The sequence below is a fragment of the Leopardus geoffroyi genome, chromosome B3 (genome assembly GCF_018350155.1).
Source record: "Leopardus geoffroyi isolate Oge1 chromosome B3, O.geoffroyi_Oge1_pat1.0, whole genome shotgun sequence".
NCBI classification, from domain to species: domain Eukaryota; kingdom Metazoa; phylum Chordata; class Mammalia; order Carnivora; family Felidae; genus Leopardus; species Leopardus geoffroyi.
In genome coordinates this window covers 82,061,408-82,077,894 of record NC_059337.1, presented here as the reverse complement: position 1 = coordinate 82,077,894, position 16,487 = coordinate 82,061,408, and the positions used below count along the sequence as shown (strand labels likewise).

The 16,487-nt window shown below is 39.6% G+C and overlaps 1 protein-coding gene across 3 annotated transcripts in view; it reads right to left on the bottom strand.

The window, feature by feature from the left end:
* The window catches only part of AKAP6 (A-kinase anchoring protein 6), a 483,440-nt gene extending 471,729 nt beyond the window's left edge, over window positions 1–11,711 (bottom strand). For all 3 annotated transcript variants that reach the window (XM_045450650.1, XM_045450656.1, XM_045450655.1), the window contains exon 1: window positions 11,500–11,711. The gene's annotated coding sequence lies outside the window, so the exon portion shown is untranslated. The remainder of the gene's footprint in view (window positions 1–11,499) is intronic.
* Window positions 11,712–16,487: the final 4,776 nt, after the last annotated feature.

Below are 16,487 nucleotides of genomic sequence, written 5' to 3'. Positions count from 1 at the left end.
CTGCTTCAGATTCTGTGTCTTCCTCTCTCTCCGACCCTCCCCTGCTCACATTCTGTTTCTCCCTCTCTCTCTCTAAGATAAATAAACATTTAAAAAATTTCTTTTAATACTTTAAATTAAATAGATCAGAATAACATTCTATTTGAACACAATAATGTCCTTGTGTGTTTCAACTGGCCATGGCATGTATTGCAGATGTAAGAAAATTTTCATGAGGCATAATTTTTATCCTGCAGCATGATGAGGCTGCTAAAGTAGGCATCTTAAATATGTTTCATAACCATAAAATAAAAACACTATGAGTTTTAAAATTCAACAGCATTACATTTTCTTATTCGGCCTGTTATTATTATGGTATAACCAGAACACAGCCCTCTCCCAGGATGTTTTTCTAATTACTTTTGGATATTGTTTTGCCCTTTTATAGAGAAAGGCATTCTAAAAATAGGATGCTGTCAAAATGGCTTGAATTTCAAGAAAAAAAATTTCACACCTGCTCTCTGAGAAATAAATACTCAGTTCAAAAGCATGACATTTAGAATATGTCTTTGGTACAAAATCCAGCTATCAGTATCCACTGCTAAAACACAGTTTGCCTCTAATTCAACATAAATGGCGGAAATCAGCTATCCTAATTATTACCTTCATTTATGACGCTGTATGTTCTTCTGGATAAACAACTGTATTGCTGTGTGCCTGTGCTTTGCTTTACTTCCCATTAGAGTATTTTAAATAGCAAAAGGGAAGGATTGACTGTCATAGCTTATCATTCCCCCATCTTGTCCTTTCCCTGGAGATTCTTTCAATAACCACCAATTCATCAATCTGAGATTTACACCTAAGGATTCATGGTTGAAAGAAGAATAAATAACTGTTTCTGAAGGAGACTCAAGTTCACTAAAGAGATAGAAAGAAAGAGACAACCAATAGAAGTATCAGTGTATCTTTCAAATGACCTGTGAAACCCCAGGTATTTTACAGAAACCCTGTAAAGAGTAAGAGCCCATCAGAACTGCCTAGGCAATATGCCTGCTTTCAATGGAATAATTTAGAATAACTGGATGGTGCATGATGGCCTACCCATCAACCACGAGGGCTTCCTGGCATGCCATCTGAAATAATAAGAGCCACTCAAGGATGCTTAGAAACTTGAAAAGCATCACTGCAAAAGAGAACCCATTTACTACATATTGAATATAATCATATTGCCTCCCTCATAGGGTTATATAGATTCATTCATTCTTGCAACAAATATTTATTGAGCATCTACCATATGCCAGGCATTATTCTAGGAGCTAATGAAACATCAATGAACAAAACAGACAAAAAAATCTCTGCCCTTGTGCAATTTGCTTCATACTAAGACAGTGAGAAAAATGTATAGTTTGCAGATGGCGATAAGTGCTATGGAGAAAAATTAAGCAGGGAAAGGAAATTAAGTGAACTAATACATGTGCCCAGCACAGTATAACCATTTAAAATATATTAAAGGGGGGCGCCTGGGTGGCGCAGTCTGTTAAGCGTCCGACTTCAGCCAGGTCACGATCTCGCGGTCCGTGAGTTCGAGCCCCGCATCAGGCTCTGGGCTGATGGCTCAGAGCCTGGAGCCTGTTTCCAATTCTGTGTCTCCCTCTCTCTCTGCCCCTCCCCTGTTCATGCTCTGTCTCTCTCTGTCCCAAAAATAAATAAACGTTGAAAAAAAAAATAAATTAAAAAAAAATAAATAAAATATATTAAAGGGATTTTCTCTCCATTAATGAAAGCTTTGAAAATTACTTCCTTGGTTTAGGGATTGGAGTTGAGAAATTAAATTTCTTCTTGGGAGAATAGTAATCTTATCCCACTACTTCAGAGAAGTAAAATAATAATAATTCATTTGGGGTACCTAGGTGGCTCAGTTGGTTAAGCATCTGATTCTCGATCTCAGCTCAGGTCTTAACCTTAGGTTTGCCAGTCCAAGCCCTGCTCTGGGCTCTATGCTGGGAGTGGAGCCTACTTAAAAAATAATAATAACAATAACTCATTTATCAATGCTTTGTGCCAATAAGATTACATAAAAATGTATTTTCAACCTGTAAAATGGATATTCTCCTCATTTTATATGTGGGGAAAATGACACTCTAGGAAATTCAAAATCAAAGATTTAATAATTATATGTTAGAGGGGCACCTGGGTGGCTCAGTCAGCTAAGCGTCCAACTTCAGCTCAGGTCATGATCTCACAGTTTGTGAGTTCAAGCCCTGTGTCAGGCTCACTGCTGTCAGCCTGCCAGTGCAGAGTCCTCTTCAGATCCTCTGTCCCCTTTCCCTTCCCCTCCCCCACATGTTCTTCTGCAAAATAAATAATATTTAGTAATAATAATAATAATAATAATAATAATTTTATGTTAGAGCTGAGATTCAAAGGTAAATACACCTAGCTCCAAAATTTACCCTTCCAAGCTCTGTTTAGGGTGTCAGAAGATGGAGTGATTCAAGAAGGGAGCCTCCCCTACCACAAATCTCCTGCATAGAGAATATCAGCATATATACATTTGTGTAAATTATTGGATTTTAGGATTCTAAAAACCAAAATGGAAGCCCTCATTTGGTGCAAATTATTGTAAAAAAATCAGTTTAGGTTTGGTAATACAACATTTCCATCACCATCTGAAGTTTTAGACTATCTTTAAAAAGGGACATTTCGTTTTGTCCTCAAGCTTGTTGACCCCACTCATTTACTAATTCTTGTTTAGGTTTTTAATCATACATGGTAGTTTTACAAGGATGGCGTTAAGATCTTATATCTAAGAACCAGAGAAAAACAACATGGCAAAGATCATGATTCTTGTTATTTTCTTGAAGAATAATAAAAAAATAAAATAAAACTTGGCACCTAGATGGCTCAGTCTAGCATCTGACTCTTGATTTTGGCTCAGGTCATTATCTCACTGTCATGGGATCAAGCCCTGCATCCAGCTCCAAGCTAGGTGTGGAGCCTGCTTAAGAGTCTTTCTCTCCCTCTCCCCTTGCCCCTCCTCCACCAAAATTAAAACAAAATATGTGGGCTTATTCACCTTCACAACAAATAAACCTAATAATATTAACCAGAGGAAAGAACAAAAGGAAAAAACTCTCTGAGTAAAAAATATCCTGGTGAAACATGTCTCTTCTTAAGCTGGTTATGTTACCTTTTTCTTTGTCCTCTGCCTCTTAGCCTATTCTTTTTCAGTTTAATTGGTTAAAATTCACATGTTTACAAATCATGTATCAATTATTTATTGCTAAATTAGTGAAAACCATAATATCTTAATTCACCAGTCTAATTCTTTATTAGTTCTCAAAGCAATCATTAGTTCTCTGAGATAGTTTTAGAGGTTGTTTTTATTTCTTGCCTTTCTTTTCAAATCTGTCCTTTCTCTTCAAGCAGCTGCTCTTCTGAGACAGGTTTTCCCCTATGGTATCCTAGAAGCTGAATGCCACACCTAGTTGAAGCTGAAGAAAGATACACTGCTGTGGTGCCTTGCTGCATTGCCCACCTTCTCACCACACCCTCCTTCTTATGTTTATTTATTTTAAATTGACAACGTAATGTAATAACAACACTAAAGGACAAATTTTTTAACTACATTTGTATACCTGCTTTTATTTTTGCCTAAGGTCCTGCTATTCTGAATATTTCTAGTTAATCCCACTCAGGCTGCCTGCATGAGTGACCAAAATAAATGTTAAAAAGTCATTCCCTTTTGGGGTGCCTGGGTGGCTCAGTCGGTTAAGCGTCTGACTCTAATTTTGACTCAGGTCATGATCTCGAGGTTTGTGGGTTCAAGCCCTGTGTCAGTCTCTGCACTGGCAGTGGGAGCCTGCTTGGGATTTTCTCTCCCTCTACCCGCCTGTTGCTCTCTGCCCCTCCCCCCCATCAAAATAAATAAATAAACTTTAAAAAATTTTTAAAAAGAGTCATTCTTGGGGCGCCTGGGTAGCGCAGTCGGTTAAGCGTCCGACTTCAGCCAGGTCACGATCTCGCGGTCCGTGAGTTCGAGCCCCGCGTCGGGCTCTGGGCTGATGGCTCAGAGCCTGGAGCCTGTTTCCGATTCTGTGTCTCCCTCTCTCTCTGCCCCTCCCCCGTTCATGCTCTGTCTCTCTCTCTCTGTCCCAAAAATAAATAAACGTTGAAAAAAAAAAAATTAAAAAAAAAAAAAAAAAAGAGTCATTCTCTTTTACTTCACACACACACACATACACACACGCATGTAAAAACAAAAAAAAAAAAACAAGTTAAATACAGTGTGATATTTGAATTAACTACTAAAGCTAAATGTAAGCAGATTACTTCACTAGGGGAGCACCAGTGTTACTTGTTTTAGATGGGCTATTTTTATGCTAATGTAATGGGAATAAACTGTGGCTGGGGAGACTGGAGGGCTGCTGGAGGAGAGAATCATGGTGGGTCCAGAGCTATGCCAGAAGGTAACAGGAGTAAGAAAGAGACTGGTGGGGTAGAAACAAACTATGAACTCTAAGAATTGAAAGAGCTGAGAGGGGTGTGAAACAATAATCGTGAGGGGATCAAAGTAAAGAGTTATTTCAGGAAAAATATATAAATCAAGGAATTGAATGAAAAGAACGAAAGATGAGAGGGTAGCTTCAGATATACCTAGAGCTCTATCTCAGAGAACCTCTAGAAAAAGAGAACTAGTCCACACTGTCTGCAAGCACAGCCCAAGCAACAGAATGTTAAATCTATGACAAGCTCTCCAGGTGATATACATGCACATGCTTTTGGTTGTCCTAATTTGTAAAGTGTTTGTTCCTTCAGCACATGATCTTGTACATGGTAGATAGCTGACACATTTGTTGATGGCTGACTAGTGAAATTATCTAACACAGCTGGTTTTACAGCTTGTACAATGGTGGCCACAGTGGGCATTAGGATCTTTACCAAGTACACAGTAAGGCCATGAGTCCTTGGTGCTTGATCCTTAGAGAAAACTCCAACACCCCCTAGTTCTCTAAGAAATGACAAGAGCCCCTCAAATATTTGTCAGGTCCTTGTTTACTCTCATCCAGTCAAAACCAACCCCCAAAAAAGTTATCTTTTTCCTGTGCAGCAAGTGCCATTATTCATATTAATTCTCTAACAATTCTCTGTACATCTGTAGATTAATACAGCTTCTTCTCACTGTAACATGATGGGTCAGAGTGTTTCACATACTATAAGGTCCAGGAGTCCATTACCAATATCTCATTATTATAAATAGTCATGGTAGATCCAGACTTACAAACATCAGCATGGCTGGGACGGCCTTGCTAGGGAAGGGTTCATTATAAATATTGACTATAATTCCCCTTTTAATTAAAAAAAAATGTGAACTCTTTCTGTAGTAGTATAACCTCAAATTTTAGGTCCCCAGTTTCCTGGAGAGAGAGAATATTAAAAAAAAAATAAATAAAGATAATGCTGAAAAAATATCCAGCCAGCATAAAAATGCTGTGTAATTTAAATGAGAGTTAAACAAAGAAGGTGATAAAAGTAATCAAGGAGTAAACAAAGAGTGGGAGAATAAATATAAACAATGAACCCACAGGATGGTTAATTAGCTTGCTTTGCAAAGATCTGATTTCTCCCCTGAAAGCAATGGTAATGACAAATAGGCCTGACCTACCAAATATCTTCAGGTATAATGTAACATGTCCCCCACTGCCTATAAAAGAAATGCCACTGAATTACTGCGCATGGCACTGAATTACCATGGATGCCTTTAAATTACCACGTATGGAGTCTTTGCCCTGGGTTGTTTTGACAATGGTACTTCAGTTATTTTAAGCTCTACAATTTCTGTTTGAATTGTTCCAGAGCAGAGGTCTCAAACTCAAGTATCTACAGGGCTCAGGCAGTAGCAGTTGGGGGTAAATGGAGGGGACTGATGGGAGACCATGATGAATTGGAGAGCACTGCTAAGTCAACCCTTGCCAAATGAGACACATCATCTAATTCTTAAAGAGAAATCTGGAACTTAAATTTGAGTGTCAATTTTTTATATCAAAATGGCCACACAGGACTGCCAAATAACTTGCAGGGTCCAGTATAAAATGAAAATGCAGAACCCCTTGCTCAAAATTATTCTTATGAATTTCACGATGGTGACTGCAGAACATTAAATCAAGTGAGGACTCTTCTTAGCACGGGCCCTATGTGACTACATGGGCTACAAGCACATGAAGCCCGCCCTGGAGGCCTGCAGGCCAAGTTTGGCCCATGAATTGTCCTGCTTGAGACCATGTTCTAGAGATTCTACAATCTCTCCCCATTTCTCTTTGTGACTCAAAGCACCCAGCTGCAAAATGCCTGGAAGAATTGGAAACATGCCCTTTAGCTGAAAAACAGATAAAAACATCACTGGTGGCTTACAAGGGAAACAAAGTCTCTCCTCTGTCCTCACCAAGTCTCAAAACCAGCTGGGGGATTTACCTGCTGGTAGGGATGTGCTTATAGAGAAAAATATCTTTTGCCTTATTAATTCAAAATACCTAAAAGTCTGTTGCTGTGGCCAAAGTCCTATAAAAAGTGATATTCCCCCAAAATGCCTTCCCACTCATGGCCCATTTACAGAGTTGGGTATATGCAATTGCCATCAAAGGAAAATAATCAATCTGCAAGTGATTGATTGTCACAAGTCAGACACAACTTACATATGTATGAACATGCACCTGAAAACTTTCAGGAAAGTTTATGAAAATACAATCACAGTTTTAAATGCTTTAGTTAATATAATCACTTAAAGAAATGTCTCTCATTTAAAGTGATATTTGTAAGGCATACTAGGAGGAATGGACAGGCTGCTCATGGCTGGAGGTGACTGAACTTGTGCCCATGTGGCATATACCTCCACTGGCTCGCTGGATAAAACACTCAATTTAGAAGGTTCTCAGGATAGTTTTTAAAAGTGAGAAATATCTTTTATAAAAGTGAAAAAAAAATCTCTCCTTAACTGATCTGTCATATACATTTCATATTTCCATATGTCAGGTTGAAGTCAATTGAGATGGATATGTACTTTGTGGTTGATGACAATTATACCTTCCAGAACAGCTCATATACCAACAGGATGATAACTGCCATGCAAGCTTTGTTTATACCTAGCAAAATTCTAATCCAAACCTAAGCAGAAAGATAACAAGGCTATAATTTGATGCAGTGACTTTACCTCCATATGTACATCACACATGCATAGGCACCTATACATATGTGCAGAAATAATATCTATTATATTATTAGATATATATATCTTATATCTATTATATCATATATGTGTGTGTGTGTGTGTGTGTGTGTGTGTGTATATATATATATATATATATATATATATATATATATATATAATATCTATTACCAAGTGGAACATAACTAAATAGAAATAGTAGTATTATAGTATCAGAGAGAATAAATTATTCCAGTATAAATTTACCTGTTTATTTTTGTCTACCCCTCTAGAATATAATGGGGGGAGAGATTTGCATCTGTCTTGTTTACTCCTATGTTCCCTCACATTGCCTGGCACATAGTAGATACTCAATAAATACTTGAATTGAACTGAATCCATAGGATCAAAACAAATTATAATTCACTGATTCTAGGATTAGGAATAGGAGGAAATCAGACACATGTAGCAGGACCATAGACTTCCCTAAATTCCACTGACCTTTTATTTCCTAGTTAGAATCTAACTCATGCAGTCACTGTACCTACTAACTCTATAGCTTTCATGTCAGCCTCTCATTTCTGTAGCTCAGGCAGACACAAGCATGGACCTCCTTGGAGCAAGCTGGGACAAAGGTTAACGTCTTCCCAGAACCTAGAAAAGGCTAATGAGCTCCGTGGAATCATATCTCTAAGTATTCACCATACCAGAATCAATATCAATGTGCTGTCATGTATGCATTAGCCCCACAGTCAAACAAAGAACAGCCCTTAGAGCCCACTAATGATGCTGGGCGTGGATAGATGGGGATGGGCAAGATGATGCAGAGATGACTGTATCAGTTCTCCTCAAACACAAGGCTTCCAGGATGTTGCACAATACCATCATTCTGGTACTTTGTCAGAGATAGGAAGCATTTGGATTCAGCCACTGATACACTCAGCAAAAAAATTCTTTTTATCTTCTTGACCCAAGAGATATATTTGGAGTACACCTTCTGACTGTGAGAGATGTTTCCTCTTCTATTCCTTGTCTGGCGTTACCAGGGAATGGAACTGTCTTAAAGTTAGCTGAGCACTATTTATGTAGCTGATGAGACAAAATCAACAAACTTGATTCATTATTGACCTCGATAAGACCTGCCTTTAGTGCAATTCCATCATGCCCATAGTCATTCATCTAGCATTTCCGATATGTAGATCCTACTAGAAATATGTTGAGCCAGGGTACTGGCAAAAGTTCTAAGCCTCAATTCTGTATTCATTCAATCTCTAGGATCAGATAAAGATCTCACCAAAATTTAAGCTCTTCTGTGCAGTAAAATTGAACTTAGTGTCATAAATGGAATTTCATTCTATGTGTGAAAATGTGAAATCTGATTTTCCAATTAGAATGAGAAGGGTAAGATAAGTATGATAGAGTAAAGATGACTGATCTGTATGGTACACACAGTTAAGATGTCACAAAACCAAAATGTCTATGGGTATCACAGTCAAATCACATTGGTTTGGAATCCTCACCCAATCACTCATTAACTTAACTTAGCCAACTCTGTTAACCTGGCTAAGACTTGGTTTCTGCAAAACATGAATACCACCACCCAAACCTAAAAATGCAATTATTATTCTATATCTCATAATGTCATTATAAGGGCTAAATGAGATATATATAATGTTAGGTCCCGTGCTGGATACATAATGAGAACATTATGAGAATTGTTATTTTGGTTACTATTTCTATCACTCCCATAAATAATTAACTTATTTGCAACTTTATAATTTAGGAGGGAAAGAAAGGCCATAACCAAAAGCATGGAGAAGGTTAGCTCTTGTGAGGTTTCCATGGTGGAAACTTGGCCACATAGTAAACATGGTCTTTATGACCTTTCACTCATCACTGTGAAACAAAATTCTTTCAATTCTAGAAAGTTTCAGTGAAACACCACTAAATGCAGCCATAGAGCAATCTCTCCCCTCCCCCCCCCCCACACACACCATCCACCCCTTGGGGATATATTAAAACTAAGGCAACTGAAATAGCCTTAGCCAGTAATTAAGACACGCAGCTAATCAGAGAACAGCACAGAAGGCTGTGGCCTTCTGCAAAGAAACTGAGGATCAGGATGACAGCTCCCATTACTAGGGCTTTGTTCTCCTGGAGCAAAAAGAGCACAAAAGCATAAAGTTGGAGAACTGTAACTGCATTTTGAATACTTGCAGGAACAGGGGAGGGTGGGGTGGAGGGGGGGGTCACAGGTTCCTCTGAAAGGAGAGAATATTCTACCAGATAACTGCGTCAGCCCACACCCACCAGCGCCTTCCCCACCCTCAAAGCATGACTCCACTTTTTCTAACACTGCCCTTAAGGAATCTGGCTTCTGTGACTTCCAGTAATTGTACAAATCACCCATGATGAAGCAGCTGAACACACTGTTAGACAAAAGAAACAAAAATTAAGCAAATAGAAAACTCATTAAAATGCTGGCTTTGGTTATTTTTACTCCTAACAATTCATGTTACCAAACAAGTCTTTCTTCCTTGCTTTTCCTTGGAAATAATACTTTAAAAGAATTCTAATGGGCACTGGGTGATTTTCTCCAGACTCATAATCCAGCAACTAGATACACTTTCCCTTCCCCCATCTCCATCTAGGACTCCTCCCTGTCACCTTACAGCTTCTGACTTAGCTGCGTTCATACCCAGCAGTCCCAGCAAAGCTTTCTGTTTGCATTATACAACAAAAAAGCAGGCAACGAACAATTCGTGGTCCTAAGTGCTTGCAATAAAGCCAGGCTGAGCTGACCTCTCCCATCCCATAGAGCTGCATGTCAGCCATATAAGCTTATATGGATGGAGAGTAGTATGTATGTGATATGTATGTATAAACAAACTAATTAAAATCTAAGGTCTCTCATTCCAGCTAGTGCCTAATGGGACCAATATGATCGACTGTGAGGAAAAAAAAGAAAGAATCACTTCAAGCTCACTAGAGATACTGCTTTTGCTGCTTCCTAGGATACATCTCTTTTAGGCTCAATAAACAGCCTAAAAGAAGGGCAACTCGGGGGTTGCCATTCTTTCCTTTAAGACTTTTCAAATAAAAACTATCAACTCAGCAGCACTGAGCCAAAAGACCACTCCCTGATTCCAAGTGGACATATTGATCAACTGAACTGACATGTGCCTCCTCCTTTCTCTGTCTTCGTAGCAATCAGCTGCACCAGAAAAATCCATTTCATTTCCCAAAACAAAAGGCAACACACTGCTCCTTAACTGGTACTGTCAGACTACAGTTTTTTTTTTTTTGGGGGGGGGGGGAGGGATATATATATATATATATATATATATATATATATATATATATATAGGCAACGAAGATGCCTAAAGACATAGCTAAGAGTTGAAATGAACATGGTACATGTTTACTGTAGTTTAGAATTAAGTTGAGGTTATGACTGAGCCCAGAGATCTGTATTCACCACAGTCCCTGGGAACTCTGCTATTTATTCGTCTTACCAGATTCTGGCTAAAGTTAACAGCAGCACCCACTGGCACTTCCAGAGGCTCTCTTCAGCGTTACCCTTCATTGCAACTGCCGCAGAGAACAGACTTGTTACAAGTCCGCCTGCAAACAACTCCAGCTATTTTAGAGACTGTCTGGAGATGGAAAAATATCGTGGCAGGCTTTCAACTAACTATGAAGGACGTGGGTTGAAGGACGACCATATAAATCAAAAGGCTCAAGTAATTTCATTTGGTTTGGATCTTCATGCTTTTAATAAATTCCGTCGTGAACAGGCAAGAGATCCCCTTTCACATCAGGGTTATGTCAAATGCTTATTCAGCATTCGTTCCTTGCCATGAAGAAACTGAAACCCAACCGAGGTAGATACTAAATTTCATACTGCAAATCACTAAATATTTCAAAAATCACAAGAGCAAATAGGGGACCATTTAGCTCTGCCCAACAAATAAAAGAAATATATATCTTCACAATGCTGAAATGCTGTGAACTGCTCATTTCAGAGCCTATTTGGGATTTTGCAATAGAAAATCATCTTATGCTTATGAAAAATTCTATGAGAACACCAAAAATAAGAGGCAGAGATGGAGCAAGGATAATTCTATGTACTATGACTCCTGTATGACTCTTACAGGCCTTTGTCTTAACCCAGCAGCCTGAAAAACAGATTTAGGTAAAACAGCTCCTCTTTCCCTAGTCCATTTTAAGCAGACAACATCCCCCCATCTCCGCCTTAGCAGACACCGACTAACCGACAAAACAGCCGTGCAATTAAGGCCCGGACATTCAACACTTACCATCTCCCGCTCCCACCGTCTCCTTTTGATGTTTACAGCACATCTGTAGGATGCAATACTAGGAGATGCCTTGTTTGACCTGCTGCATGATGCTGTGACATCAGTTCAGATGATGCAGCTCATTATGGGAAAGACTGCTGTTGCTATGGCAACTGGGATGTGCTAGGAATCCTTGCTGCATTTCCAGTGGAGCCTGAGACAATACGGAAGCCCTGTAAGAAACAGACGATATGCAAAATGTAGACTAAAGGGAGAGGATCCCTCATTGGACTAAAATCCATAGATTTAAAAGGGATTTCCCTGAAGGCACATTGGAAAAAAATAAAAATTATCTCCTACTTTGTTGTTACACATTTAGAAAAGAATGAGGTTGGGGGAGATATAGATTTAATACTGAGCGAATAAAAACAAATGCACAGTGTTTCTCTGTTAGGCAGTTTGATCACTTATTCCTCTCTGGACAGCATGATGACATCTTTTTAAAAGTTATTAAAAAGAATTTTTGTTCACTTGTCAAAAACTGAAAGAACAAAGCAGGGAGCAGGAAAAAAATGAAAAATGGAATATAAACAGCTGAGAAAGTGACTCTAACTCTGAAATAAATAAGTTTTAATTCTCAAAACATGAGCAAACTCCCACCAATGAACTCTGCCCTGATCATTTCCCCTGATGGAAACCAACCCTCAGGACCTTCTTAATGTAGTACAGCCCCAGCTCTCAGTTGAGCATTGACAGACACATGCAAGGATGATCTATGGGGCATAACACATCACTCTCAATTCTAAGGCCCAATCCCTTGGCCTGCAGAGGACCTCTCCTGCTCACAGGCAAAATGCAAATCTTTTTTGGGAACAAACCTGGTGGTTGGAACAAGTAACCAACCTCCACAGTCACTGACGCCCCAAATATTGGAGCTCTGTTTTCCTTCCCTGGGGACAATAAGACACGGCAGGAAATTACTTGCACCTCTCCCCCCACAAAAGCTGGAATTGTGTGAAAAGTCACATTTTTTTTAAATTTTTTAATTTTAGAAAGAGAGAGAACATGCAAGCAGGAGATGAGGGCAGAGGGAGAGAAAGAGAGAATCCTAAGCAGGTTCCATGGCCACACAGTCCAACATGAGGTTCAGTCCCACAGCCCTGGGATCATTACCTGAGTCAAAATCAAGAGTTGGACGCTCAACCAACTGGGACACCCAGGTGCCCCTGAAAAGCCACATTTAAACAAGATACAGTAAGGTATTTCCCCAATTGTTGAAAGAAATGCAAATTTAAAGTAATCACTCTTTTCTATTCCTACGCATAAACAAATATCATGTGGTGGGAAGGGGTATGGGGAGGAGAAGATACGAAGAGAGCAGCCATTTTTTGCATATTTAATACTCTTAGACCATGGGTTGAGACAGAATCAAGCTGACCTCCCTCCACTCTGTCCTCAAACAGAGGAGAACAATATTCTAATTAGAAGACTTCTATTCAAATTAGAAGAACAATATTCTAAAAGCCTGGGATTCAGGAAACATAGTGTTAATGCCAGTTTTTCCAGTGAGCATCTGTGTGCATTCAGGCCAATTAACCTCTCTGGACTTCAAGTTTTTCATCTGCAGAGATAATGTATTTCACTAATAACCATGGTTTTCAAGTTTTGTTGGTACTTGAATGCTTTATTCTAACGCTACAGTCCAAAGCTAAGCTGCCCTGATTGAGGGGTGATAAGCCCAGAACCAAAACTGATGAGCCTTTCTCAACCCCCACTCCCCCTACCTCATCTGCTCTGAACTGACCCACGAAGACACTTCTGAAGAACCCTTCAGTCTCTGAGGAAGATGGAATGAGTCATGGATCTAGAACAATATTACTGGCCTTTCTAGAACTGAAATCCCATGGTTCTATAAAGAGGAGAGAGCAGGGCGGAATCGGGTATTTCCTATTTGAATATGGTTTCTCAGAATGAGAAGAACCTTGTCAGTCTCCTTTACCAAAAGCAAGTCTTTGTTCACTGGGAAGAGATGGATGGTGGCTCATCAAATCTGAGGTCAGACTCTTAACAACCTGATATGGCTGAATAACCCCAAAAATGGCTCAGATCAGGTAAAAAAAAAAAAAAAAAAAGGTGGGGGGGGCCCAAAAAACAGAAGCAAGTCACAAAGTGTTTTCTTGCCTTGCGAATGGGCCTATAATAGTTAACTTTAGACCTCCCAGTGGCCTTTCTCACTGTTAAACATCCCCACCTCATGAGTTTATTTTGAGGACTGCATACAATAATGTATATAAAAGCATTTGGAAACCAGCATCATAGAAATGTCAAGCCTTATTACTATTGTCATTAATAGCCCACTCACCCCAATCAGGGGAGGCTCTGTAGCTCTCATTTGTACATCCAGCCAGATTCTGGACCCTGGACTAAGATGGTTAGGAAATGGCTTGTAAGATCTGCTACTAAGGAGGGCTTACTCCTTACCACTCACTTCAGATGAGGTCAAGGAAGATAATGGACAGGAGATCCTCTCAGGGTGCAGAGCCAGGGCCATGGACAACAAAGAATAAATGAATTTCTTCTGCAGAGGAGAATCAAGGCCAGATCAGTGAAATGAGGCAGGAAGCTTCAGACCTGAATGATGAGAAGGATTTCAGAACGGTTGTGGGTTAGGGACCACTATGTGTCTTCCTTTTTGCCTCTGACAGAGACGACTCTGTATCACTAAAAACTCCTGGATTTTCAGCTGAATTTCATGACTAGATGGGAATTTAGGTAGCTTCCGCGGGGTTTGAATATGCTTGTCATAGGGCAAAAAGGAGAAAACAGTATTTGGAGATCAGCAGGACAACTTGTGACAGCTACTCAGACTGCTCACCAATATCCATGTGTCGCCTCTTCCTCCAGGTACATTCCCAGTGCCCTTACCTGTAGGTGGACCTTAGAATTGGTTCCCACCAATGGAATGTGAGTGGAACTAAAAAGAAACATCTCTAAAGTTAGTTAGGAGCATGTGTGCCTTTCCCATACTTCCCTCTCTGCTAGCTGGATGCAAAGAATCTAGTGGAAAATTCTGAAGCCCTAGAAGATAACAGCCCCACACTGTGAATGGAGCCTGAGTCTCTGGCCCCAATGACCTGGGGTATAGCCATGCTCTCCCAATCACCCACTGACTCACATGGAACTTCAATGAGTGAGAAATAAACTTTTACTGTATTGAACAGATTTGGGGGTAGTTTATTATACATGTCTTATCTAATTATAAATAAAATTATAGCAATTAAAAAATATAAATTAGGGGCGCCTGGGTGGCGCAGTCGGTTAAGCGTCCGACTTCAGCCAGGTCACGATCTCGCGGTCCGGGAGTTCGAGCCCCACGTCGGGCTCTGGGCAGATGGCTCAGAGCCTGGAGCCTGTTTCCGATTCTGTGTCTCCCTCTCTCTGCCCCTCCCCTGTTCATGCTCTGTCTCTCACTGTCCCGAAAATAAATAAACGTTGAAAAAAAACATTTAAAAAAAAAAAAAAAGTAAAAAATATATATATATATAAATTTAATAATTTAATAAAATATAATAACATATAATAAAATTATAATATTTATACTGTTACTTACTAAAAACTTACAGAGTTAAAAACAGGATTCCTTATTACAGAGTTTCTCAGAGTCTTTAATTTGCTTATATGCATTGAGATCCCTCATGGGGAGAATATACTATGTAGTATTTCCCTAATTTATTTGACCATAGAATCCTTTTTTCATGGACTAATTTTCCACTGGCTGTCCATCCACAGTCTAGGTAGGAAACAGGACTGTAAACAACAATGGGCTAGAATCCCCTTGAGTCCCTGTTCCAGTCTGGAGGCTGTAGAAAAGGCTGTAGAAACTTCTCTCATCTTTAGTACAACAGTCTACTTGCAGCCTTTCTCTGCCATTCTGAACTGGGAGGCAGAAATTGGTGGTGTTATTACAGACAGAGCAACATTTATACAAATGTTTCCTCCTGGCCATTTTCCCCTACTTACAATTAGGAGTTGTGTCCCAAATTCTTACCATATCAGGAGTAAATGAGTATTATTTCCAAATCAACAGCTCACGATGTAAACATACATCTTCTGTTTGCATTTTAGAGGTTTAAAAAACCCTGAAGTTATTCCTGGAAATGTGACAAGCCTGCATCCCTTAGTGTATTATGTTAAAATGTCTGAATCTGAGGCCTAGTAGATGTTAGTTAGCAACTGTTAGCTGGGGGAAGTACTAGCTGATTTCACAGGTGAGCCTCCAAAATACCCTGGATAAATATAACAGTGGTGTGTTTCTTGTTCACTGGAAGTCTAAATGGATGTTCTGATTGCAGGTGACCTTCTATATGGTGATTCAGGGACTCTATCTTAAGATTTTGCCCTCCTCTAGAACCTTAGAGTCCTTGGCAGTCATTGGGCAGATGGAGATGGCACAGGGAGGGTTTTTATGGGCCGGATCTGGAAGTACTTTTCTACACTTCCATCCACATTCCATTGGTTAAAATTTGGTCAAATAGCCACACATACTGTAGGAGAGACTGGGAAATACAATCTAGCTTTGTACCCAGGAAGAAAAGGAAACAGGCATAATATATAGTTATCTGCCACATCATGATATCAGGAATCTGAGCCTTGTTTCGGGCTACATTTTACATATGTGTCTGCAATACCACCAATGGGTCTTCTTGAGCCCAAGTGAACATTCAGACACACAAGACTATCATAGCCAACCAGTCTGCTAGAGAGTTTGCCAGCAAGGCAGCATCAGGCATTACTCTTCTGCAGGAGTCTTGCGGCAAACAGTTCAGCAACCCACACAGTATCCAGAAGCTATTTTATCTGGCCCCCAGGTGACAGCTCAAGAGCAATGAGCAGAACATAGGCAAGTTTAAGAGCACCCAGCCTTAAAAGCATTATTCCTCATAGGAGCCCATATCTTTGTAACAATTTCATAGACATAATTTCCAGGGTTCCCACAAAAGTTATGCCCA